The sequence below is a fragment of the Chiloscyllium plagiosum genome, unplaced genomic scaffold, assembly GCF_037043375.1.
Source record: "Chiloscyllium plagiosum isolate Xiang-an unplaced genomic scaffold, Cpla_swu_hap1 HiC_scaffold_35, whole genome shotgun sequence".
Classification (NCBI taxonomy): domain Eukaryota; kingdom Metazoa; phylum Chordata; class Chondrichthyes; order Orectolobiformes; family Hemiscylliidae; genus Chiloscyllium; species Chiloscyllium plagiosum.
The window spans coordinates 34,080,086-34,090,047 of record NW_028270173.1 but is presented as its reverse complement, the minus strand read 5'-3'; the positions used below and the strand labels follow the sequence as shown (position 1 = coordinate 34,090,047).

The window sequence follows — 9,962 nt, the reverse complement described above, 5'->3', positions numbered from 1 at the left end:
CTTTCTAAAAAAAAACAGTAACCCTCCAAAGAAATGCGATACGAATCTATCTGCCTTTATTCTAAAGTTCAAATTCCCAAATGATGATAATGCTCATTCCACTGCTTTAACACAAAGGGACTTAAAATGCTATAAATTTCAGAAGAGAGGCTTTAGTAGTAGATGCAGTAATGTGCAAATTTGTAATTTTATAGACTACAGGAAGATTTGAAAGTTTCCATCATCAGTGATTATTCGTTATATTCAAAAATCAGGGAGTCCAAAGAAACTCATTGAGTTGTTTAAAAAATTGCAGGAACAGAAAGAAATAGAGTAACAGGTAGAAAGTCTATTCTGAAGGAGGGTTACTAAACTCAAAACCTTGAATCTATTTTTCCTTCACAGATGCTGCCAGAGCTGCTGAGTTTCTCTGATAGTTGTTGGCTTTGCTTGTGAGAGAGTAGAGATACTGTGAAAGTAATTGTCAGGATGTGAGTAGTCAAATTTCATGAGAATCTGTATTGGGACTGAATTATTCACTGCACTAATGAGTAACGTGAACGACGAATGGGAAAACATGTACAGATTTGTAGGTGAAGAAGTCACAATCAATATTATAGTTAAAAATGACACCACCAAGTTGTAGTAGAGCAGGTTCATTTGGAAGCAGTAGCTTTTGGAGCTCCAAAAGCTAGTGCTTCTAAATACACCTGTTGGCCTATAACCTGGTGAACACCCCAATCCAGCACTGGCATCTCCAAATCAATATTTAGTATGGGTGGAAATAAGAAGGGTAAAATGAGAAGTTTTCTATACAGTGAAAAGCCTGAAACAATGGCAGTCCAAAGCCAGGCATATAAATCATTAAAATTCTATGAACAGCTTTGAAGATAATCACAAAAATAACAAATGGAATACTGGCTTGCACACCCAGAGGGCTACAAGACACGGAGGAGAAAGTGAGGTCTGCAGATGCTGGAGATCAGAGCTGAAAATGTGTTGCTCGAAAAGCGCAGCAGGTCAGGCAGCATCCAAGGAACAGGAGAATCGACGTTTCGGGCATAAGCCCTTCTTCATTCCTGAAGTGTGGCCTTGGAGTGTGTGAAGATTTCCATTTACAAGAAAGAAAACTGAATAATGATGGAGTCTAAAAAGAAAGTCAATGAAAGGGTTCGAAGAAAGCTAGTGTTGTATTCTCTGGAATTTTGAAGAATTGTGCTAATATTATCAAAGGGTTTTCAATATGTAGGTGAACCAATGATGTGTAGATCAGGATTTCATCATGATGCAATGTGTTTCAGTTGGGACTACATTTAAATTAGATTTTTTTAATATAATAAACCTAAAGAAAACATTGCTCGTGACATGTTTGACTCACTTTGAGAACCTTGGATGAAATCAGAATTCACGTGAAAACATATGATCATTCGACAGTTTTATTTGAAATTACAAACCTTCATAGCATCAAAGGCTTGTGATTTCATATAAACCTGTTGGATATAAATTGTTGTCATATGACTTCTCACTTTGTTAACCATGGTCAAACACCTCTACATCATAATAGTAGAAATGGACTTACTTTATCACATTGTGGAAAGCAGGTCTATTTTCATTGCAGCACTTTTGTCATTGAGCTCACTTACTAATGAGAGTTAAGGGATATTTGAGGGCATGCAGCAGTTCCTGTCTGAACTTACTCTGTGTCATTGTATAAATGGCCGTGTTTGTGCAGCAGCTCAGAAGCTGAAGCATAATTCCTATGTTTTCATAAGTGTCATAAGGGCTAAAGAGAGATGAGAGAATAAAAACATTTGCAATTCGATAATATAGGAAATATGTGACAGTTGTTATCCAGAACAAGATAAAGCTACCGGATATTGCAAAGAGTAAAACAATGGACCTTCTGCGATTCTTCATCTCAATGTCATTTTCACCACTGCTGCTACGGACTCGGAATTTTCTCCGGGCCTGACTAGCCAGTAAAATGTGTCTGACAGTCAGGATGTTCAACGATAAAATCAATATGAATGGAGAGGTAGGAGTTAACAGCTGTTCAATCCAAGAAAATGCCATTGCTGCAGGTTGGAAATAAATTACCGGTGATACAAAGCAACCCCATGGCATGTTGTTCACTAGAAGATAAGGAATGTTCAAGAAGACCCAGGGAATGTTTTTTAAACAGAAAACCAAGGTCAATATAATTGTCACCACAGCAGCGTTTTTCACTGTACAGTATTTTGACTTCAGCTTCTGACAGCAAATGGCTACAAAACGATCAAAGGTGAAAGCGACTGTGAACCAGACAGAAATATCGATGGCAGTTGGAGACAGGAACAGAATAAGCTTACACACAGGAGTGTATAGCAGTAGAGAGTCCCACCAATAAATTGTAGCAATCTGATGCAATGTCACATTAAAGACAATCACCATGAAATCTGCTGTTGCCATGGCCACGAGGTAGTGAGTGATGCACTTAGAGAGACCGCATTTCCCCTGACACAAAATTACAATTGCCACCAAGTTAACTATGAGAAAGAAGAAAGAAAACAATAAGATAACAGGATTTACCCAGCAATAACGTATTAACTAGCATGGCGTTGACATCAAATTTTCTCTTTCTGATCTGGTCTTCTCTGCTGAAGGTGCTAGTCATCTTGGTGGAATACATTTATCATGACTTAGTGTGGTAGGTCACAAATCCAGACACCATTCCTTCAGTCTTTACAAAAGTTATAAATATTATAAAGTCTGCAAAATTTCCAAATTTATCTGCGTTTTTAATCCATGATGACAAAAAACATGGATTATTGTTATTGTTAACAATAATTACTACTCATAAGAATCCAACATAACTACGGGAACATAGTTCGAAACAAGCATTAGTAAAAAGGAACATTTTGAATGGAAGAACCACTGGAAAGCGGTTTAGTGGTTTCCAATTAGAAAATGTTTCTTATTATTCCTCTGATGGTCAGAATGCGGCTTCTTAGTCGTCCCTCCCTTATTATTCAGTTATAACTAAAGAAGCGTAGGGTTACTGGTTCACTCACAAATGACGCTAAATTATCAATTAACAGTCATTGTACCTTTTGAAGGAAAAATAAGCAAGTTTCCTTCATGTCTGAAGTTGCTCACTGTACTAAACAGAGAGAGAATGAGAGACAGAGAGAGTGATTGTGTGTGTGTATGAGAGAAAGAGAGAGCGAGAGAGAAGGAGAGAGAGAGAGAGAGAGAGAGAGAGAAAGTGAAAGAGAAGGAGAGCGAGGAGGGATCCTGACTGGTGGACACTATAGGCTACCCTTCTCATCCTAATATGTTCAGTGATCTAAAAACAAGTCGTCATTTGTTGAGAACAAATCAGTGTCTGCTTAGAGGTGGAAATTGTTAGTTCTTGCTCACTGGTCAGTAGGTCACAATCTAGCCTGTTACATTTCCAAAGCAAAGCTCCATTTGTGCATATCCCAATGGGTCCACTTCATCTGCAAACAGTATTGTAAGCCACAGCTGTGCAAATCGTGTTCACAATGGATATCAAATAGCTTGCCTTCAATACATGAAACAATCCTTAGCTTTTAAGTCTCTAAGACGAAGGAACAGAAGCAGATCACGTGCTCAATCATGTCTGCTTTGTGAATCAATTGTGATCTCATAGTCTTCAACTCCACATTCCCGCATTTCTTTAATGGCCGCTTGATAACCATAGCCTTCACAATCTGAAGATTCGCATTGGGTATCTGAACCTATTTTATGTTTGAATTTTTTAGTTTAAATTTATCTAAGTAACCCAAATCCAGTAAAGAGGAAAAATTGGTTAACATTGGACATACATTTAACACGAGGCAGACAATAACTTCAGAAGTAGTTATGGGTGATTATTATGAGGTTTAAAAGAGCCCAATTAAAAGCAAGCAGATGATAACAATTGCAATGTGTACAATGATTAAATTAAGGGGGAAGGCAACAACAAAGGTAAAAGGGAGTAGAAGAGAGGGTGGTGTATCAGGTAAAAAACAAAACATCAAGATTTGAAAGATCAGACAAACAGACAAAACTAAGAGTAGAAAATAAATCAGCATGATGAATAAAACTAGATAAGAGAGTAGGCAATAATAAGTGAAGTAATCAAGTAAGGTGGCAACACTGAATTCAAAAGAGAATAAAACAAGAGTGTTAAGCAAATGATAAGAGAATACAATCTTGTTGAAAATATGAAAGCTGTAATATATTGGAGAGAAGGCAGCACAAAATGAAGACAACTTCAGTAAAGGAGATGTCTAAATGAGCTAAACGCTCACAGATGTAAAGAGAATTATAACACCTCACCTAAGAATAAATTTCACCATAATATTGTACTCACTAGGCACTCCAAATACAGCGAGGATAGGATAGTATTTGGATGTAATTGGAGACATTGGTGCTTGAAACATTCTCAGTGTACTGTAAAATCCTTTTATAGTGGAGACGATTGCTGCAGCTTTGAAAATAAAGAAAAATCATTGAGTTTTTATAGAGTAAAGGGAATCTCTAACGATGCTGTTGAACGGCAACCCCAAGTGAATTTCATCCAAGGCGTGGAACATGCAAGATCCTCATTGCATCTGTTTTCCCTGTGGAAGGCATTAAGCAAAGGCTCAACTTCGTCTACACCTTTGCAAACAATAGCAAGATCTTCAAAAAATAAAATGACAGATTCTGTCTTTAAGTCAAGTAAACAGTAAAGGTTATTTCAAAAGTTAAGCAATCAAATGTGACTGTTGTATTATTACTTGGAAACTTTTCTTCCATTCTTAACCTCTTTTGCATTTCACTTGACCTTCAAAATTTTGTCCCTGTTTAGTTGTTACCCATCACCAAACTCTGTGATTGTAGCTGTCACAGTCTCCTATCCTGGTTTCGCATGTTCCCATGGTCTCTCTTCCCTTTTCATTTACTCCTTCACTCCAGAATGATATTTTCCTCACATGACATGAAAGGAGAAATAATGAGCGTATTCAGGAGGTCAAATGAATGCAAGTCACAGGAACAGGTGTAGACCTCCAGCTTGCTCTACTATTCAACAAGATCAAGACTGCTTTTTCTTGTCTCAGTTCTGTCCTCCTCGCTCTCCATATCTTGCTTCATTCATTGTCAGATTAACAACAGCTGTTTTCTCAATCTGAAATGAGTTCAGTAAAATAATATCAAACACTTTGTCGTCAGGAATTTCAAAAATTCACCATCACAGAGTGGACAAATCTCTCTTCATCTCAGTCGTACACCATTGACTGGATATTGTGAGGATATGTCACCATATTCCCAAGCCAATGAACTCAACCTCCAGATCTCTACCCTTTCAAGCATCTTCTGATGTTCTGTAGAAAATTCTCAGCCTTTGGTTATTGCATTGATATATTAACACTATTTACCTGCACTGTTACTGCATGACCTGCTGAGTATTTCCAGCAAGATTACTGTTGTTATTACCATCAGAACCTAATAACTACCATTCTTATAAACTCCAGAATCTCGACCCATACATCATAGCCCTTACAATTGTGGCGAACCTCCTTAGTTCTATTATTATAATCAACTTCCAACAAAGAGCCACATGCCACTAGACTTCCAAATAACTTGCTGTATCTGCACATTAATATTTTCAACATTTGCTTACATCCAGGATTCTCTAAACATTTGAAATTTCACAAAGTTTAAAAGTAGCTCCATATTTTTATTGTTCAGTCTAAATTACATTTTCTCACACAATCTCCTCTGCTTGCAATCTGTTGTACTTTGGTTACCCACACATTTAAACCAGTCCAGAATTTTCTACAGCTTTTAGTTTCTGATTCATATCCTCTACTCCGACCTTGCTTTATATCACACAACTATCTTGGTGACTTTAATAGCATCTAAGGCATGAATGCATGTTCTTAATACCTGGAGTTTCAGCATTGCTACTCATGGCATTCCACTGGGAACCGCTGATCAATCGAAAGTTCATCGGTTATGTCTACCCTCTGCTTCTACTTCACTAAACATTCCAACAGACTGAGAAGAGTTAGCAGCCAGTCAGAATCACTGTAAAGAATACTAAAAGGTGTATTCAGCATGTTAGAATTATAATGAAACATAGCAGGAGGTGTGTGCAGCAATTCAGCATCACGAGGAGTGTGCAGCAAGTCATTATCTCTGTAACTCATCCCGGCAGTGGTGTGCAGCAAGTCAGCATCACTGCAACAAGTCCGCATCACAGTGAAGTAGATTGGCCGAGTGGACATGTGTGAGAAGTGTAACAGTGACTGGAGATAACAATGGGAGACAGGGCATCCTTCAACCTATTCTTACCTGTCATTGTCTAAATATAATGTTACATTAAAATAGTGTTATTCATGTGCATTGTTCCATGTAGTTTTGAGAGGTCATGTGGTTTATATTAGATGATGTCAGTACATTTGAAGGGTACAGTTAGGCAATTCAGATTATAAATGCGCAATATTCCAGATAATACAGTATTTGGAAAATAGTTTGTTGGACAGTTGATGTGCAGCAGCTGTGGTGTATTGGATCTGGTGGATACTGCTTTGATCTCAGTTGACCAAATCTGCAAGATGTATTGGCTACTTGAGTGACTTCAGCTCAGGTTTGATGTGCTGTGGTCTCAGCTACGGACAATATGACATATCAGGAGTGGTGTGGAGGTGGGGTGAGCAGAGAGGGAGCGTTACCTGAAAACTGTTTGAGAGTGCGACACATCCCTTAAAATGATTAGATAAATATTGGACAGTAGGCAGGGGACAAGAGAAAATACACTGCGAGTGAGACATGTATTGGAATGCATAACCTAGCATTGGAAAAGACACAAGCACTGTCGCTGAGAAATACGTATGAGGTTAGTGCTCCCGTGCAGAGACTGGCACAGATTGCAGGGAAGATGAGCAAACTGACCTAGCTACAAACAAGTGGGTAGAGAAAAGATAAATTTAGTCCAAATAGGGGGCATCAATAGGACAATAGATACTATTTACTGTAGGAAAGACAAAAAAATTGCAAAAGCTAAGCATGCCAAAATTAAAGGCATCTCTTCCGAGCCAGAGAGGAGCTTGATCTGAATGTGGAAAGTTCTAGTTTTTTTTGTCTATGTGTATACCAACGACTAAAGTAGGACTTCAGACAAAGCTTCTGCTGATGGAGTCTGCGCAGCGTGAGGCTCCATTAGAAAGCACATTTGATGAGAAAATAATCATAGGGTTATGTCTACAATATTATAGAGCCCACTCCGATTTATACCTGAGTTAAGTGAAAAGTGGCAGATTGTAAATAATGAGAGAAGTAAATGCGTTGCTCAGTAATTGCTGTCAGAGCATTGGGTTACGATTCATGGGGCACTGGTCCCAGTCCTGGGAATTTGGCTGGGTACATTTGAACAGGCTTCATTTGAACCATGCCGGGTCCAGCATCTACGCCAATTATATAAGTAAGCTTGTAGATAAGATATGAATTTAACACTGAGATGAGAATGGATTTCTTCTGTCAGAAGGTTGTGAGACTTGGGATGTCTGTTCCTCAGAGAGCTTATGGTGGATCCAAAGTGTCTACTTAAGGCTGAGATACCGAGATTCTTTATTAGGAGAAAAAGTAGCTGTTTAGGGAAATGTCAAGAAAGTGAAGAGTGCTGGATCAGTCATTATCCTATTGAACGCTGAAACAAACTGGAAGGGCTAAATGGTCTGACCTGATTTTATTGTTTCAGGATGGACTATCTCGGCATTCCGAAAGAGCTGAACTCCAGAAGTGAGATGAAACTGCTTCTGACATCAAGGCGATATTTAATTGTGTCTGGCATCAAAGAGCTGTCACAGCAGTGGAGTCAATAAGATTCGAGGCGAAGGCTTCCTGCTGCTTTGCACCTAGCACACAATAAGGCGGGTTTGAATTTTGGAGGTAGGCGATCTCGGCTCCACAATTAATCTGCAAGTGTTCCTCAGGCTGGTATCCTATGCCCAAATATATTCACCTACTGAATCAATGGCTTCCCTCTGTCATTCGGCCAGAATTGGAGTATATTGATGATTGTGCAATTTTCAGCACCACTCACAACTTTTCAGACGCGAAAGCAATTCATGATAGATTGCATCAAAATCTGAACAATAATCAAGCTTAGGCTGACAAGTGGAAAATAATATTCACGTTGTACAAATGCTAAGCAGCAACCTTCTCCAATAAGGGACAATCTAACCATCACATCTTGATATTTCGTGATACTGGCATCACTGAGTTCTCCTCGATCAGCACCCTGTAGGTTGCCTTCAACCAGAACTCATTTTGTCTTGTCACATAAACGTAATTACTACAAGAGCCAATCAGAAGTCAGGCATACTGCAGCAGGTCCTGATCCTCAAACCCTATCCATTATATACAAGGCACTAGTCAGGAATGTGATGAAATATTCCAACTTCCGATGGAAGCTCCTACAACACTGAAGACACCATCCAGGATAAATCAGCCCACTCGATTAGCACCACAAGCAGAAGCATCCATTCCTTCTACCACTGACACTCGAAAGCAGTAGTGTGTACTATCTGCAAAGCAGACTTCGGAAACTCGCCAATGATTTTTAAATAGCATCTCCCAAATCTATGACCACTTCCATCTAGAACGATAAGGCCGCAGAAGCATGGAAGCACCACTCCCTGCACGTTCCTCTCCAAATCTCTTACCTTCTTCACTTGGAAATATATTGCAATTATGTAAAGTGTTGCTGTTCCATTATTTTCCCCTCCATCCATTGCACCAAATTTTCTGCCCCCATGTGCATGCCTGTGAGGATGTGTAGAGTTTTGGTGTTATGAAGCAGCTAAAGTTTTATCTATCAGAGTTACCTGTCAAGATTTTGCATGTGTCTCCTCGAGTTCGAATGTATTTATCTGCATTAAACAATAATTGTCAGTAAAGACTAAAACCTCATCCGTGTATTATGCTCACCTGAATTTGGTAAATTGAGAACGTTCAATGCTTTGATAAAATATTTAATATTTGAGATAGCTCTGGAAATAGTAAACCTTGAATTCCGCTGAGGCATGACAAAGAGCGTTCCTGCACTTTCAGATCCTCCCTGTGCTTTCCATCTTTTTGTATCCAGTCCCTTCCCCAGGCACTTTATCATTTGGGCTGGACTCAATTAATTGCATGAGTGATTTGTGATGCAAAATGCGTTATGCTCCTTCACTGGCCGATGGATTTACAATTTCTGCTACTCCCCTAACCTGAAACTCCAGTGAAACAACCCCAGCCTCTTGTTCATGAGAGAGCAGTCCTGTTATCGATTAGTGCTATGGCAACTTTTAATTTTGCTCTTTCAAGCTGTACCTGATGTCTAGTATCGAAAAGGAACAAGAAAACAAAATGACCCCACAAGTTACTAATCAGTGCATATATATTTGGTGTCTGATTCTCAGCAATTTCGTACAGTGCCCATGTCACTACCTCTCGGACTGGTTTGCCACATTTTGCACACATTTCTGCTACTTGTCAACTCGACTTATCTATCTTCCACCAGAATATTTATAGAGTATCATCTACAAGTTTATTTTCAGAAGAGAAAAATCACCGAGGCTAAGACATTAGACTCGATGACAGCAAAGACGCTCAGCGTGGAGAAAGCTTTGGTGTCTCAGTAAAATCTGCAAGAACCGAAGAGCAGAGACTACGTGCTGTCTGACAGCTGAACACTCTGCAGTTGACTGTGGAACTTAGCAAACTGTCACCTCCTCTGATATAGAACTGCTGTCTTATGCTCCTGATTAAGCTTCTGCACAATTCTGTCTTAAAGTTGTACTTTCTATGCAGTACTGGATGTTGGAGTTGCAGTGATGTAGAGGAATGAAGGAATTTAATAAGGGGATGCTACATAACAGGAAATGCTGGAGAAACTAAGCAGGTCTGGCTGCATCTGTTCAGAGAAAGCCGAGATAATGTTTTGAAGAAGGACCTCTTCAGAAACTATT

At 39.1% G+C, this 9,962-nt stretch overlaps 1 pseudogene; it reads right to left on the bottom strand.

Moving 5' to 3' along the window:
- Nucleotides 1-1,614: 1,614 nt before the first annotated feature.
- LOC148140629 (putative G protein-coupled receptor 139) lies at nt 1,615-4,391 on the bottom strand (annotated as a pseudogene).
- Between the last annotated feature and the right edge of the window lie 5,571 nt (nt 4,392-9,962).